The following is an 18,842-nucleotide window of genomic DNA, read 5'->3' as shown; positions in this document are numbered from 1 at the left end:
TGGCTGATGGAATTCAATGTGAGCAAATGCGAGGTCTTGCGCTTTGGAAAAAAGAATAGAAGCATGGATTACTTTCTAAACGGTGAGAAAATTCGTAAAGCCAAAGTACAGAGGGATCTGGGAGTGCTAGTTGAGGATTCTCTAAAGGTAAACATGCAGGTTGAGTCCGTGATTAAGAAAGCGAATGCAATGTTGTCAATTATCTCAAGAGGGTTGGAATATAAAAGCACTGTTTTGCTACTGAGACTTTATAAAGCTCTGGTTAGGCCCCATTTGGAGTACTGTGTCCAGTTTTGGTCCCCACACCTCAGGAAGGACATACTGGCACTGGAGTGTGTCCAGCGGAGATTCACACGGATGATCCCTGGAATGGTGGGTCTAACATATGAGGAACGGCTAAGGATCCTGGGATTGTATTCATTGAAGTTTAGAAGATTAAGGGGAGATCTAATAGAAACTTACAAGATAATACATGGCTTGGAGAGGGTGGACGCTAGGAAATTGTTTCCGTTAGGCGAGGAGACTAGGACCCGTGGACACAGCCTTAGAATTAGAGAGGGTAAATTCAGAACAGAAATGCAGAGACATTTCTTCAGCCAGAGAGTGGTGGGCCTGTGGAATTCATTGCCACAGAGTGCAGTGGAGGCTGGGACGCTAAATGTCTTCAAGGCAGAAATTGATAAATTCTTGATGTCACAAGGAATTAAGGGCTACGGGGAGAATGGGGGTAAGTGGAGTTGAAATGCCCATCAGCCATGATTGAATGGCGGAGTGGACTCGATGGGCTGAATGGCCTTACTTCCGCTCCTATGTCTTATGGTCTTATGGTCTTATAAAAGGGATCTAAGAGGCAATATTTTCATGCAGAGGGTGGTACGTGTATGGAATGTGCTGCCAGAGAAAGTGGTGGAGGCTGGTACAATTGCAGCATTTAAAAGGCATCTGGATGGGTAAATGAATAGAAAGGGTTTAGAGGAATATGGGCCAAGTGCTGGCAAATAGGACTAGATTAGATTAGATTCGCCCTTCGGCCCAACTAGTCCACACCGACCCTCCGAAGAGTAACCCACCCAGAACCATTCCCCCTAACTCTACAGGCAATTTAGCATGACCAATTCACCTAACCTAACCTGCACATCTTTGGACTGTGGGAGGAAACTGGAGCACCCGAAGGAAACCCACGCAGGCACGGGGAGAATGTGCAAACTCCACACAGACTGTCGCCCAAGGCTGGAATCGAACCCAGGTCCCTGGCACTGTGAGGCAGCAGTGTTAACTACTGAGCCACCGTGCCTCCCTTATTAGGCTGGGATATCTAGTCGACATGGGCTAGTTGCACCAAAGGGTCTGTTTCCGTCGTGTAAATCTCTCTGACTCCATGATTCTAAATGGCCTTTTTCTGTATTGGAGAGACTCTATGATCTCCAGTTACCCTGATCATAGTTGATTCTCTTGCCTAACAAGAATCTATCTACATCTGCCTTAAAAGTATTTAATAACTTTGCCTCCATTACTTTTTTAGTCACCTATAGTGCAAAACTTACTTGCTGTCTCCCCAGTGAATGATGCCACTATATACAAACACATGTCGGTAGTGTGATGGAATATTTACCACTTTCTGGATCGGTGCAACCCTAACAAGACAAGCTGTACTTCACACCATCCAGGACAAATGGTTGGTTTGTCTGGCACTACATGCACTAACCTCAGCATTCAGTGTGTGCCATCTGTAGTAATTTCCTTTAAGGAAGGAAATATGTCATTCCTATGGCTTACATGTGACTCCAGGCCCACATCAAAGGCACTAACTCTTACCATTCATTTGAAATAGTTGAGCAAGCCACTCACTTCAAGGGCAATCCAGGATGGTGACTAAATGTGGACCTAGCTAGTGATGATCTGTCCCACTGCAGAATAAATAAAATTTACAAGATGCACTGCAACAACTCACCAAAGCTCCTTCAACTGCTCCTTCCAAATCCCTGACCTCTGCCATCTAGAAGGACAAACTCAGCAAACAGATGGAAACACAATCACCTGCAAGTTCCCAAATAACACACCATCCTAACTTTGAACTGTATCACTGTTCTTTCACTGTTGCTAGGTTAAAATTCTGAAATTTATTTGCTGTAGCTGTAGACTGTACACCACAATAAATGCAAGGGTTTAAAAGCCAAATAACTACCACCTATTCAGGACAATTAGAGAGAAGGAATATATGCTGGTCTAGCCAGTGGCACAACATCCCATGAATAAATAATAAAAACAATCATATATTTCTCCTTTCCATACAATGTTCCCTCAGTTTTCTTTTAGCCTCCTGAAGGCACAGACTCCTTGAAAAGCTTTTGTGAACACAAAAGTGAGTCTCTTATTGTTTACCCATGAGATCATCCTCCTTTCAAACTTGGATTGAATTTTCCTGGGAGATTTGTGGGCAAACAGAGATGTGAGCACACGCCATCTGCTTTCAACACTTCTCTCAAATTGGCTTCTCCTGCATCTTCACAGGTATTTGTTTTGCATGGATTCAGGAGTTGGAAAATATCAAGACATTGGGTTCTTGACTCTGATTTGAAAATACAGCCCATTGAGTTTGCACAAACCATTGAAATGCTGCAATCGTAGTTGATCAAAATCTTTGACTCTTGTACATTTTTTCCTCTATCAGAGGAGATAAGATTAGTAAGAATATCTCCACAATTGTCCTGGCTAATCTTAGCTAATACAAATACATTTTCAATATATGGTTATTTTAATCAACCTGTTCAGACACATGATGAGTCACCTCTGGGGTAGATTGGATTTGGATTCAGACCTTCTAGCCCAGTGATAGAGACATTACCACTGCACTACAGGAGGCTTTCAATTTGAGAAATCCTGAGATGGATAACTGTGATAGCTGGGGTTTGAACCTGGCTCAATTGCTTGGAAAGTAGCTGTGCTAACCTCTATACCACCCTCATCATTTTCAATTTATATATTTTCATATTGCCACACTTACACTGAGCAATTAGATTAATCTATGTCAATTGTGTGAACAGAATGGCTGCAAACAATTTTTCTGGTGATATTTTCTCCCCTCAAAATGTATTAGGCTGACCAGTATCCTGATGAAGGGCTTTTGCCCAAAACGCGATTTTCGAAGCTCCTTGGATGCTGCCTGAACTGCTGTGCTCTTCCAGCACCACTAATCCAGTGACCAGTATCCTGTCTGAGAATAAACAGAAGTCTGCAGAAGGTTGGTGTATTTGGATTTCAGTTAAGGTGACAATCTGAAGTGCACATAAAAGCAATGTGTCCTCAGGAGCAGTGTAGTATCACTTTTCATTGCATTCTTCATGATTGTCAGGTTTCAAAAAAAAGAGGGAGAGACAGGAAAGCCGGGAGACAGTGATGAATTCAAAAAAAGAGTGAAAGAGAGTGCTTTTCAGACAGCGGGGAGTGCAGATTCAGAAAGCAAAGAGCAGACCTTTGTGAGGAGGGCAGGTTCATCCTGAGCAGCTCCATGATTTGGGACTCTGGTCTCTATGGTCTGTTCCCCGGGACACACACCGCAATAAACATCAACTGCATCTGGAGGACCCATCAACTCAATGAAAGTCACTCTTTGGTCTGCCCAAATCATGTTGATCTTCCAGAACAAGAAGTTGACCCCAACCAAGTGTTGCGGACTGGCACATTCCAAGGTCCAGGACTAGATGCTGAGGGATGCACTAAAGCTTGGACAGCTGCCACCAAGACGCAGTGGGGAAAGACCACTGTTTGAGGTCTTTCCGCACAAGGTAAATAGGGCTCCATTCACTTATTGGACACTGCCAGTGCTTCAAATATATGTGAATATAAGTATTGTGTAAGAGAGGTCTTTATTTTGGGATAGAGTCAAAGTTCAATGTTTTGTTTGCTTGATGTGCAGAATTCAATTACATTGGTGTCAAAGTACATATACAAAAGAGATTTTTTTTTATGAATAAAGTGTGATTATGAAATTTAAAAAATGGCAGTGGCCTTTCAATCTGGAGTCAGGTAGGGCTGTCTACTCTCTCCTGCCTTGTCCATGTGTTGTATAGAACCTCTTGCTGAGTCCATCAGCAAGGATGTGAGCCTGAGAGGGGGGACTATTCCTGGCAGCGGAGGCCTGCAGGTCAAAGCCCGTCTGTACATTGATGGTGTCACCATTTTCTGCTTAGATCCACTATCAGTGTGCAGAGTCATGAACATCTGCAACCAGTTCGAACTGGACTTGGGAGCCAAAGTAAATCAAAGCAAGAGCAAGGTCATGATCTATGAGAATTGTGACAACTGATCCTTTATCCCTTAAGATGCTGGCTATATGGCTAGGTGGGGCTGGGGCATGTGCCAAAATGTGGGAGGAGCATATTACTAAGGTAAGGCAGAAGGTGGGCAGTTAGGAGGACTGTTGCCTCTCCATTGCAGATAAAAACCTAGTCATCAGGTACAGGGTACTTCCAGCATTGCCAAAAATGACACAGTTTTGGTCTATTCCCCGAGCCTGCATCACTGCAGTCACCTGAGCCATCTGGACCCAGCATTAGACTCATAATTCCAGATTTTTATTGAATTTAAATTCTACCATCTGCCATGATGTCATTTGAATTAGGGTCTCTGGATTAATAGTCTGGATATAATACCACTAGGCCATCACCTTCCCTATAATCTTAAATCTGCTGATTCTATCTCTATCCACCTCAGGTTCAATGATGCCATTTTCAGTGTCCTTGCCACTGTAATGCTGAGATCATCTTTATTCAGTACAGAACAAGGAACAAAGCTGGATCTGTCATGGTTGTTACAACTCAGTGGCTTAACCCATTTAATAAGTGAACTAATTTGAAGGTTTTTAATCATACACAGTTACTAAAGCAGTTTTGTACAGTCATTACACATGAAGAATACAGAAATATGGGGATTTTTGATATTCCCTACAGTTGCAAAAAACCCAAGGTATTTCTTACTTATGCAGGACAATAATCACACACATTTGAGGCAGTGAAAGGGTCTGATAGCTAAATGGTTCCCCATTGTTCTTTGGCAGAAATACCTTAGATGGCGGTCTTCCCCACTGCACCTTGGTGGAGTCTGCCCCAAGCTTTAGCGCATCCTTCAGCACATAGTCTTGGACCATGGACTGTGCTAGTCTGCAACACTCAGTTGAGGTCAATGTTGTATAGTGGAAAACCAAAGCATTTCAGGAAGAGCAAAGAGTATCTTCCAGGCACAGTTGATAGTTGTCATGGTGTGCTTCCTGTGGAACACTCCTTAAAGCACAAAATCCTGAATTACAGAGCTGCTCGGGCTGAGCCCTGACAAAAAGCACTGCCTCTCTTTCCAGATCTTTGCAAAGGCACATTCCAGATGAAAATGAATGACAGTCTCTTTTTCCTCCCCTCCAACAGCTGTTTCAAGGGCAGCACATGGTAGGCACAAAGACCGAACATAAATAAAGGTTCTGATGGACAGTGCCCTTCTCAACATCAGACAAGTGATGTCTTGCTGTTGGAAAGTTCTAGCGATGAGGCATTCTGCTGAATGATTTTGACAGTTACTCAGGGAACCACCTGACAGGATCATGAATTGACTATTGGTTATGCATTTTTTGAGCAAAATGCACTCACACTCACACGCTTACCAGCCTCATTCCTGATGACGGGCTTATGCCTGAAACAACGATTCTCCTGCTCCTTAGATGCTGCCTGACCGGCTGTGCTTTTCCAGTGCCACATTCTGCGACTTCCGTGTACACATGCACGTATTTTGTCACATGCACTCACACTCACATGCACACACTGTCTCTACTGCATGCACACACATACGTTTATGGGGTGAATCTGTATTTGCAGAAATATATTTTATTTTGCTCAAGATTCTGTAAATTCCACTTTAGAAATAGAACCAGCCTGACTCAAGATTGGGACACAGACAGACTTTAACCTCACACCTTTAATGCTGAGATGACAGCTTTTGTTAGAAAGCCTGAAGTTATCTTGAGAATGTGACTTAAAAGGAGTTCCTGGATTTACATATTAATAAACCAAAACTAGTAAAACCATTCTAAAAGATTAAAGACTTAATCTCAGTTTGTTTAATATATTTCATCCACATGACACTGTAATATTTTGCTATGAATTCTGTGTCTTCTGATCCTGCTTGACAACCACCTGAAGAAGCAGTGCTTCAAAAGCTAGTGCTTCCAAATAAACTTGTTGGACCTGGTGTTGTGTGATTTTTAACTTTGTCAACCCCAGTCCAACACCAGCTCCTCCAAACCACAAATTTAGCAGTTTCAAAAACGTGTCAAAAGGTTCTTCATTTCTTAATTGCTCACATTTTACATAAAAAAATTATATACTATCCTTGCTGCTATATTTTTGTTGTCTATTGCCTCGACGAAAAGCTTCCCACATGGTTTCACAACAGGAAAACTAGAGTACGCATACTTTGTTTACACTTTTCCAGTAGAGTACAAACACAAACTATAATTACAAACTAATGCTGACTGTATTGACATGTTTATTATAATTTCTTTAAGTATATGTTATGTGAATTTCAAGTATTTTTGATTAATTACTCCAGTAATCAAGGTATTGTGACAGCATGATAGTACTTTATGAGGAAATATTTTGCAATATTTGAGATTTTTTGATGGATATAATTTTGGATACAGTAAAATTTCCCTAATAAACTGTCTTAATCCACAGATGAATTGATTTCTGTAAACAGAGAATGATAAACCCTGGGAAAATTAGTCAAATGGCTTCTTTAGATATTGCAAGTTAATTAATGAAATCTACATAATAAATTTTTGATTTGTAACTTTGTCTCATTGCTGTGGTCATATTTATCTTTTGCATGTGCTTATCATTACCTCTAGTGGTGAGTCTGTGTTATATTACTGCTGAAATTGTAAAACAATTTCCCAAGGATTTCTTTATGGCTTTACACAAAGCACATAGACGTAACCTTTGATTGTTATTATAGTAAATAGAACTTTATATCTATATCAAAAGAAATATAACTTTTCACATCAACACTTTTTCCACAATTGTTATTTCCCACAATTTCCTGCTTTCATGATCAGGAATAAATCTCCACAGGCAGAATTTACCGGATTTTGCCATGGACATTTGGATACATGGTTAGATACAGTTGGGGGTCCTAAGCTCTCCTATGTACATTGTTTGGGCCATAAATGTGGAATTTCCTGTTGCATCCTCTTTTTTGTAGCAGAGATACTCTGGCTCCAGGGAGACCACCTCCATTGATCTGGCAATTCCCTATGCAAGCCATTGTTCCTCAAATAGCAAAATGCCAGTGCTTTAAACATCTCAAATAGGCATTCCCTGGGTTCATCACTATATGGATCCCCTTCTATTTTAACCAAGCCAGCCAACACATAATATTCAGCATAACTACTTCTATAACAAGTGATCATTGTGTGCATCTGAGCTTACATGAGATAGTTTTAGCTGAATGGTAGTTAATAATTGGATTACACCAAGTAGCCCAACCTGCTTTCAGAAGGACTAGTTCAATTTTAGAAGCTGTCCTCATTATCCGTCTGCTGTAATATTTCTGGTACCAAATGTACACTCCATAATCACTCCCTCACTCTTACATAGTGATGAAATATAACACAATACCATGGTATAGTATACAGTGCAACACCATGGAAGATTTGAAGTTATATTATGCATTTGCTCATTCTAGTGTTAAATATAGTTAACAGTGCTACAAACAAATGGGCAAGAAATGTCCACCAGTGCCTACAGATAAGAATATTTTAAAAAATAATCAAGCACACAGGTTTCGTTAATGAGAAATGGGATGGTAAGATAATGTCATCTGACACTGGATTTGCCATTACAATGGGGACAGTCTGATCACCTAAAGGCCCTTCCCTTTACCATGAGTGTCCCAGTGGTAGCTGTCCCCTCCCCACAGATCCAACTGAGAAGCTTCCAGAATTTTTCTGGATGGTCTCCTCATGCAATGGTAAGCACTTTCCCACACCGCCAACAACCAACCAACCACCCACCTTCCCCACCCCACCACCCACACCTCCCACCACCATTACTTCTCCATTACCAATGCAAGCAAAATGCACATGGAGGTGGAAGGTGACTCCGACTTGGCTCCCAGAAGGTAGCTGTTATACCACTTTTCTCTACACTGGAAAATAGCTTGGCAAAAGGAAGACTTTGGATACATCATCAGATACATTTTCACAGAATTTTTACAACTTGCCTTCCTCTTACTTATTGCCAAAGGGCTGGTAATATTCTGGTCAGGAATTCAGATTTCAAAGAGGCCTGAATAACAAAAGAAATGCTATCAATTGATTTTAACTTCCTTAAATTATTTATTATGATATACAATTACCAGCAATGTCTGCAGGATTTGGAAAATGTCACCAACCCACCTGTATAATTGTGCACAGTTGCTTTATTGAGTTGATGAAGTAACAATACTACAAACATCCACAACTGAAGCTCCAGTGAAACGAATCCTAAATGTGGTTAGAGAAATCTATGGCATTGCTTACTGCAATGCTAGAGAGGCCAAAAGCATGAAATGCACAGGTAAATCTCTTCAAAAATGCCTGATCATCGGAAGGAAAATGCCATTATGCAAAGCCCCACCATCCTTATTTATGCTGCTAGCTGCCATAGGTCTGGTGTCTTAGTAACAATGCAATAGGTTTGCCAAGGAAGTACCCAGAATGTCTGACACAAACATCCATATAACATTTTATAAATTCCTACTTTGGAAATAGAACCAGTCTGATTCAAGATTGAGATACAGACAAACTCAATCCTTACACCTTTAATGCATTGTTTGAGCTGAGATGTCACCATTTTGTTTAAAAAAAAACTTAAATTATCTCGAGAATATGACTTAAAAGAACTTCTGGGATTTATATATCAATGAACTGAAACCTGCAAACCATTCTAAAAGATGAAAGACTTAACAGCAATCTAGGTTTATTCAATATATTGTTTCAGTTGCAGTTGCCGCCTGTGGGCGGCACAGTCGCACAGTGGTTAGCACTGCTGCCTCACAGCGCCAGAGACCCGGGTTCAATTCCCGCCTCAGGCGACTGACTGTGTGGAGTTTGCACATTCTCCCCGTGTCTGTGTGGGTTTCCTCCGGGTGCTCCGGTTTCCTCCCACAGACCAAAGATGTGCAGGTCAGGTGAATTGGCCATGCTAAATTGCCCGTAGTGTTAGGAAAGGGGTAAATGTAGGGGTACGGGTGGTTTGCGCTTTGGCGGGTCGGTGTGGACTTGTTGGGCCGAAGGGCCTGTTTCCACACTGTAAAGTAATCTAATCTAATACTGAAGTCTTTTGCTATAAATTCTGTGTCTCATGGTCCTGATCCACAACTACCTGATAAAGGAGCAGCGCTCCGAAAGCTAGTGCTTCCAAAGCTGTTGGACTATAACCTGGCATTGTGTGATTTTTAACTTTGACACAGGTATGTCTGCTGTCTTTCACTACTGAATATGGTGCATTAGAATCAGTTACAGAAGCTCCTCGGATGCTGCCTGAACTGCTGTGCTCTTCCAGCACCATTGATCCAGAATCTGGTTTCCAGCATCTGCAGTCATTGTTTTTACGATCTTATTAAATAGATGACTAACAAAAGACAGTACCACTTTAATGCAGTAGTTTTCTTATTAGTTTCCAATTCAGTTACACTTGCAAAAACACAAGGCAGAACTTTATAGAGGCCTAAATGATATGGGCTTTGGCTAGATTTGTGGTAGAATTGCACAAAAAGATGTCTGGACCACCTCTCTGCATCTTTTATGCATTTGCCAAGCACTGGGCGACTTTCGTGCTAGGCAGTGGTGAGTTGCAGTTAAGAGGAAAAAAACTTGTTAAATGCCTGATTAATGATGCAATTCATCTCATTGATATTCTACTTTCTACATTAGCAAATGCACTAAACAAACATCGAGCATTCTTGACATGGAACCCAGAACATGCACTTGGCAAATGCTGCTCACCACTTGCTTCAAAGAACCTCCGTACTGGACATACATCTTAGAGCACACTCCATGGGCACTAGCCACTCACACCCCAAGTCTGCAAATATTGACATCTGATAGCTTCTAACAATCCCCATTGCACATCTGTGATCTATTTGCAGGATGCTTCTGAAGGTGGCATGGTGGCTCATTGGTTAGCACTGCTGCCTCACAGCGCCAGGGACCCGGGTTCATAGAACATAGAACATAGAACATAGAAGAATACAGCGCAGTACAGGCCCTTCGGCCCTCGATGTTGCGCCGATCCAAGCCCACCTAACCTACACTAGCCCACTATCCTCCATATGCCTATCCAATGCCCGCTTAAATGCCCATAATGAGGGAGAGTCCACCACTGCTACTGGCAGGGCATTCCATGAACTCACGACTCGCTGAGTAAAGAACCTACCCCTAACATCTGTCCTATACCTACTCCCCCTTAATTTAAAGCTATGCCCCCTTGTAATAGCTGACTCCATACGTGGAAAAAGATTCTCACTGTCGACCCTATCTAAACCCCTAATCATCTTGTACACCTCTATCAAGTCACCCCTAAACCTTCTTTTCTCCAATGAAAACAACCCCAAGTGCCTCAGCCTTTCCTCATACGATCTTTCTACCATACCAGGCAACATCCTGGTAAACCTCCTCTGCACCCGTTCCAATGCCTCCACATCCTTCCTATAGTATGGCGACCAAAACTGCACACAATACTCCAGATGCGGCCGCACCAGAGTCTTATACAACTGCAACATGACCTCAGTACTCAGGAACTCAATTCCTCTACCAATAAAAGCCAGTATGCCATATGCCTTCTTCACCGCACTATTTACCTGGGTGGCAACTTTCAAAGATCTGTGTACATGGACACCAAGATCCCTCTGCTCATCCACACTACCAAGTATCCGACATTAGCCCAGTACCCCATCTTTTTATTACTCTTACCAAAGTGAATCACCTCACACTTAGCTACATTGAACTCCATTTACCACCTTTCTGCCCAGTTCTGCAGCTTATCTATATCCCGCTGTAACCTGCATATCCTTCCTCACTGTCTACAACTCCTCCGACTTTCGTATCATCCGGAAACTTGCTCACCCAACCTTCTAACCCCTCCTCCAGGTCATTTATAAAAATGACAAACAGCAATGGTCCCAAAACAGATCCTTGCTGAACACCGCTAGTGACGGCACTCCAAAGATGAACCTTTGCCATCAACTACTACCCTCTGTCTTCTTCCAGCCAGCCAACTCCTAATCCAAACCTCCAACTCACCCTCAATGCCATACCTCCGTATTTTTTGCAGTAGTCTACCATGGAGTTCAATTCCTGCCTTGGGCAACTCTCTGTGTGGAGTTTGCACGTTCTCCCAGTCTCTGTGTGGGTTTCCTCCCACAGTCCAAAGATGTGCAGGTTAGGTGAATTGGCCATGCTAGCTTACCCGTACTGCTAGGTGGATTAGTCAGAGGTAAATATAGGGGAGTGGGTTTTTCTTTGGAGGATCGGTGTGGACTTTTTGGGCCGAAGGGCCTGTTTCCACACTATAGGTAATCTAATCTAATCATTGTAATGCTGCAGCAAGGACACGGTGTGCTGAAGGACATGTATTCAGCTCAAGGACTGGACCAGGCACTGGCCTATTCACTTGCTGTCATAGTGCTCACTGTTGTTACAGCCTCCTTGCCATGCATTGCTAAGCCATCCCTTTTTGCACCTTGTTACTTAGCACTGTCACAAAACTTGTTGATTGTCAGCAGTAATCGATTAAGTCAAGGAACATAGCCTTCAGTCAGGGTCCCAGTATAGTAAGTTGAGGAAAATCTCCAACCTAAGGATTTAGAGACAGTCAGGCAATGTCCATGGAGAGAAGGCAAGTTAAAGTTTTGAGTCTAGATGACTCATAATTAGAGCTGATGCAAATTGTGGAGGGTCCAGCATTTATGCAATGGTGATCTCCCCTCATTTTTATAAATTTCAGAGAGTATAGTGGAGTGCTGTGGGGAAAGGAAATGTTGATATTTCAGATTAAGTGATTGGAATGTGAAGATGGCAGAACAATGGTGTGTCTAACTGCCAGACTGGAAAGAACAGGCAGTCCCTCTGGAGTGGGGGAAGGGGAGAGAGAACATGGTGATAGAGAATGCTGCCTGATCTGCTGTGATCTCCAATGTTTTTTGTTTTCAGTACAGATTTCAGCATCTGCAATAATTTGTTACTACTTCGACAGTCAGTCAGCCACTTGGGGCAATCAGAAACAGGATGTTCTCCACTTAAGGGGTGAGGAGCTGAATGTTGACTAACTTTTCTTGATTCTTCCTGCCTTAGTGAGGTCTGTTTTCCTCCTGGAATGAGACAGGTTTTAAGGGGGATTAAAGTGGATGGCACAGGTTACTTTTAGTGCAGGTGAGGAGATGTCCCAAGCGAGTAAGTAGTCAGTGCAGCGGACTTGCAAGTTGAATAGTATTGAGGGTGAGGTGGGTTACAATGAATAAGGGAAGATGATGCAGGCAATAGTGAAAGTGGAATGTAGGCGCAGGAGCAGAGCAAGAGTGAGTGTGAGGAATTGAAAAGATGGTGGCACACACTCTGGCAGAGTGGAGAAAATCATTGACCTTCTTCCATCTTGGCTGTGCATTCCTAGATATGGTTGAGACTGGCAATCTCAGATCAGGCCGGCATGGTCTTGTGATCCCCACTGCTAGTTCTGGAAGTTCAGGATTCACACCTGTGTACCAGCTCATCCAGCAATATATCCAGATCCTTGCCCGCAAAGCAGGATGACAAATTATCCTCGTCCACCATATCCAGGGCAAATGTTAGCAATTGTGCAGAGTAACTCTACGCTCTCAGTGACAAAAACAGTAGATGCTGGAAAAGATCAGCAGGTCTGGCAGCATCTGTGAAGAGAAATGAAAAGTTATTGCTTTGGTTCCTGTGCCCCTTACTCAGACTGATGGGAGCTAAGAAAATCTTAGTTTATATGCAGAAGATAGGGTGGGCAGAGAGGCTAAGGAGGAAATGATAGGTGGGGATAGAGCCCTAAGAGAGACAAGAACTGTTGGACAGACGAAGGAGTGGATAATAGTCTGGCGAGGAGAGTGAATAGCTGTTAATGGAGACTGTTAGTGGCTAACAATAGGTGGTGTGTAATGGCAGACTATGTGATAACAAGGTGAGGTTGGGGATTAGGAAATGGGATAGTTCAGGCTCTAAAATTATTGAACTCAATATTGAGTTTGGAGGGCACAGGATCCCCAAGCAGAAACTGAGGTGTTATTCTTCCAGCTTGCACTGAGTTTAACTGGAACACCCAGAGACTCTCAGTGCTTGTCTGGGTGTACAACACCCTCTTAAAGTTGACAATATAGATGACAGTTAATTCTGGGATATCCTGGCATTGTTCTGGGAATGTCTCCATGATAAGATGGGTTAAAATCAGCTAACAGGCCTACCACAGGGGCAAAGTAGGTAGTAAATGAAGTGAACACAGTTCTGAAGGGTCACTGGACTTGAAATGATAACTCTCTTTTCTCTCCATAGGTACTGGCAGACCTGATAAATTCATGTAACATATAGAAGCAGAATTAGGCTATTTGGCTGATGCGCTCCTCATCCCCATTATCCTGCCTTCTCCCCATATCCCTTCAGCTCATTACCAATTAAAAATCTGTCTAACTCCTCCTTAAATTTATTCACTGTCCCAGCATCCACCACACTTTGGGGTAGCAAATTCCACAGATTCACAACCCTTTGGGAGGAATAGCCTCTCCTCAGTTTGTTTTAAATTTGCCACTCCTTATCCTCAGACTGTGACCTCTCATCCTAGAATGAAGCATCTGCTCCACATCTACTTTATCCATATCTTTTATCATCTTGAGTACCTCAATTTGATCTCCCCTCATTCTTCTAAATTTCAGAAAGTATAGGCTTAAAATGTTCAAATCTCTCTTCAATGACAATGGTCTCACGGTTATTATTCAGCTCCTAATTCCAGGTTGTTACTGAATTCAAATTCCACTGTCTGCCATGGTGGGATTTGAATCCACATCCCAAGAACATGACCTGTATTGACCAGAGATCGCTCACACATAAACACAGTAGCTGTAAACTGAGGTTACCTGAACTCTAACTTGCTAGATTGGGCTGGTTTAAGCTGGTTCAGCCCTGAGGCTGACATAAAGGGAAATCCTTACTTGGTGAAAGAGTAATGAGGTAATCCAAAAGGTGTCCTTGGAGTGAGCATACCGTGGAAAGACACCACACCTTGGGAAGATAAGGAAAATGGATAAAAATGAAGGATTTAGTATGCCATTAGCAAAAACTCCAGACAGCAACCTTTGCGAAGTGTAACTTTACGCTTGGGTGTGGAGGAGACCCTCAGATCTGGAAAAGGTGCCCCGCCAGCATAATCTTCTATTCTCGGGTATTAGCTTTTATTTTGCTGACTGTTCTGGGAATATCAAGATTAGAGGGTAGTGATAAATTGCATGCTTGGTGTTAACCTTTTTCTTACTAAATGGTGTGAACTGTATGTCTGCTTTAACTAATAAAGGTAGTGGTTAGTTGAAATAGACTTGACTCTTGTCCTCTTTGTGCTGAGACATTACCTATGGTCATGTGAGGCAATCAGGCAACACTTGGGTCTCTGCATTAATAGTCCAGCAATAATATTAGTAGGCCATTGACTACCCCCTTGTCAATCAAAAAACTACCTAATTCAGCCTTAAATATTTTCAACAAATTAAAACTCTTCTGCTCCCTATGAAAGATAATTATAAAACTAGAACCCTTTGAGAAAGAAGAAATTCCTCCTCTTACATAGAACATTACAGTGCAGTACAGGCCCTTTGGCCCTTGATGTTGCGCTGACCTGTGAAAATAACTGATGCCTATCTAATCTACACCATTCCATTATTATCCATATGTATGTCCAATGCCCATTGAAATGCACTAAACAGCGGTGAGTCTACTACTGTTGTAGGCAGGCCATTCCATGTCCCTACTACTCTGAGTGAAGAAACTAATACATGTCCTATATCTATCACCCGTCAATTTAAAACAATGGCCCCTTGTGTTAGCCTTCACCAACCGAGAAAAAAGGCTCTCACTGTCCACTCTATCTAATCCTCTGATTATCTTATAAGTCTTGATTAAGTCACCTCTCAACCTTCTTCTCTCCAACGAAAACAGCCTCAGTTCCCTCAGTCTTTCCTCATAAGACCTTCCTTCTATACCAGGCAACATCCTAGTAAATTTCCTCTGAACCCTTTCCAAAGCTTCCATATCCTTCCTACATGTGGTGACCAGAACTGCACGCAGTACTCCAGGAGCAGCCTTACCAGTGTCTCGTACAGCTGAAGCATAACCTCGTGGCTCAGAAACTCAATCCCTCCAACAATAAATGCCAACACATCATATGACTTCTTGACAACCCTATCAACCTGGGTGGCAACTTTCAGAGATTTATGCACCAGGACACTCAGATCTCTACACTGCCAAGATTTTTACCATTAGCCCAGTACTCTGCATTCCTGTTATTTCTTCTGAAGTGAACTACCTCACACTTTTCTGCATTATACTCCATTTGTCACTTCTCAGCCCAGCTCTGCATCTTATCTATGTCCCTCTGTAACCCATAACATCCTTCGGCACTATTCACAACTCTGCCTTAGTGTCATCCTCAAATTTACTAACCCATCCTTCTACGCCCGCATCCAGATCATTCACAAAAATGACAAATAGCAGTGGCCCCAAAACAAATCCGTGCAACACACCATTGGTAACTGAGCTCGAGGATGAACATTTCCCCATCAACCACTATCCTCTGTCTTCTTTTAGCTAGCCAATTTCTGATCCAAACCACGAAATCACCTTCAATCCCGAAACTCCGTATTTTGTGCAATGGCCTAGCTTGCGGAACCTTATCAAATGCCTTACTGAAATCCATTTACACCATATCAACTGCTTTAGATTCATCCATCTGTTTTGTCACCTTCTCGGAGAACTCAATAAGGTTAGTGAGGCACGACCTACCCTTCACAAAACCATGTTGACTATCCCTAATCAACTTATACCATTCCAGATGATTATAAATCCTCTCTCTCATAATACTTTCCAACACATTCTTCAGGAAGGGCTTATGCCCGAAATGTCGATTCTCCTGTTCCTTGGATGCTGCCTGACCTGCTGCGCTTTTCCAGCAACACATTTTCAGCTGCTGTAATACTACCCTTGATTAACAATGCCACACCCCCCTCCTCTTTTACCATCATCTCTGTTCTTGCTGAAACACCTAAATCCCAGAATCTGCAACAACCATTCCTGTCCCTCCTCGACCCATGTCTCTGAAATTACCAGAACTTCAAAGTCCCAGGAACCAAACCATGCTGCAAGTACACCCACCTTTTTCTAGATGCTCCTGGCATTGAAGTACATACATTTCAAACCAACATCCTGATTGCTGGTGTCCTCTTGTGACCTTGTAAACCTATCCCTGACCTCACTACTCTCAACCTCATGTACTCTGGAACTACAATTCAGGTTCCCATCCCGCTGCTTCATTAGTTAAAACCCCCGAAGAGCATTAGCAAATTTCCCCCCCCAGGATATTGGTACCCCCTCTGGTTCAGATGAAGACCTTCCCTTCTTGTCTGTCTTGAATGGGAAATGTCATTTTTAAATTGTGTTCCCTCAGTCTAGATTCTTCCAAGAGAGCAAATCTCAGTTGAGCATCTACCCTGTCAAGCTCCCTCAGAATTTTATGTTAAATTTCATTCTACTAGACTTGAAGTAGTTTGTGTCCAACCCACGCTACCAGTTTTCTGAAGACAACCACTTCATCCCAGAAAACTGCCCTCCTTTGCAATGATTTGAAAGTAAATATGTTGCTCCGAAGTAAGGAGACCAAAACTGTTTACAGGTGTGATTTCACCAATGTCTTTACAGTTGTAGCATGACTTCCCTCCATTCCTATTCAATTCCTCTTTCAAAAAAAGCCAGAATTATATTTTATCTTCTAAATTACTTGCTAACATTTTGTGATTCAAGTACAACGACATGCTGGTCATTCTGTATTTCTACATTCTGAATTCTTTCTATGTTTAATTAGTGTTCTTCTTTTCCATTTTTCTTACCAAATTGGACAAGCTCTCATTTTCCCATATTATACTCCATATATCAAATGCTGCCTATTCACTTAGTCTAGCTGTATCCTTTTAAAGACTTAGCATCCTCGGCACAACTTGCTTTCCTACCTATCTTGTACCATCAGTTAATTTGGCTACAGTACAATCAGTGTCTTCATCCAAATCATTAAAGTAGATAACAAAACAGTTGAGGTTCCAGCACTGGTCTCTGCGACTCTCTATTACTTACAGTTCATCAACCTGAAAATGATATACTTACCCCAACTCTGTTTCCTGTCAGTTAACCAACCCTTTATTCACACTAATTTATTGTCCTTAACACCATGAGGTCTTATCTCATGCAGTGGTCTTTAGTGTGACATCTCATTGAAACCTTTTGGAAATCCAAATATACCACATTTATTGAGAATCATATTGAAAATCACTTCCACGGCCTGAATCAGGTTAGTTATTCAGGTTTAGGACATTCTCTAGCCTTCTCTGCTGCAGTAACTAAATGAGGATAAATTAGATGACCCCTGAAAATGGGTTCACAGTACACAAATAATGAAGACCTGCTCAATGTAATGTAAGCAATAAACCAACTTCTTTTTAGCTGCTTGTTTGAATGATTCCTGGATGCAGTTAGTGCTTACTGCACACTTCATTGGCTGCTGCACATGGCAGAAGCAAACCCAACACCTTGCTAACTTGCCAAAACCAGTTAAAGCTAGTACATATTTCTTAAAATGTAAGTACTTTGTGACTGATTCCAAGATTTTCTGACTCTGCACTTGCGGTACAAAACAGAACAGCTATCTTGTATGTACACAGGTCAGGGAGGCTTTGAAGACACAGGTTCAAAAGGCATCCAAGACAGCTGACTGTGGAGGTCTATGCCAGCTGTCAAGTAACAAGGATCTGGATGAAGTGCTGCAAGATGTTCAGTGATCTGAAACAAGTGGTTAATGACAGTTGATGACTTTTGAAATGCCATGCTCTTCCAGTTCCACCATAAGGCTCAGACACTGCTCAAGCGTCCTCAGCCCCAGTATTCATCTGTCCAACATCTGTTATTAGGTAATGCTCATCTCAAACATAAACTTCACACTCACAGAATTAGTATTGTTGTAAGCCTCATTATAGCACAGATTGCACAAATTGCCACATATTCAATTCTGGCACTCAAATCTGCCAAACAGATTGCAAAACACTGACAAACTGCCATCTCTCATGCAGGAAAGAATAGCTTACTCATAAACAGGATGTGATTAAAGGAATGCAGGTTTGTATAGATGACCTAAACTCCCATGAAGAAGATAATGCTGACTATCATTGTGAATGTCAATATCCAGACAATTCTGGCACCAATGAGACACAGGTTTTGCACAGAGTTTGGAGCCCATCCTTTCCAATGTGAACAATGAAGCCAACTCCATAGCTTGTCGATCTAGCCATGATACACTCCTGATGGCTGATGTTGCAGCTTCTATTGTAGCACAGCAACAGTACAATGCCTGATTATTGAAGAGAAAATACAGATTATAGACATGCATGTTCAGTTTCCTACAATACACACTCAAAGTGCTGCTAACCTGGCCGCAAAAAACTGCAGGATGTGTGACAGGAGTCCTGCAATCTGTACTCTAACAAGGTACTAGGATTGC

This window comes from Chiloscyllium plagiosum, unplaced genomic scaffold (assembly GCF_037043375.1).
Source record: "Chiloscyllium plagiosum isolate Xiang-an unplaced genomic scaffold, Cpla_swu_hap1 HiC_scaffold_4, whole genome shotgun sequence".
In the NCBI taxonomy this organism is placed as follows: Eukaryota; Metazoa; Chordata; class Chondrichthyes; order Orectolobiformes; family Hemiscylliidae; genus Chiloscyllium; species Chiloscyllium plagiosum.
The sequence above is the reverse complement of the archived record's forward strand: the minus strand, read 5'-3'. Positions refer to the sequence as shown.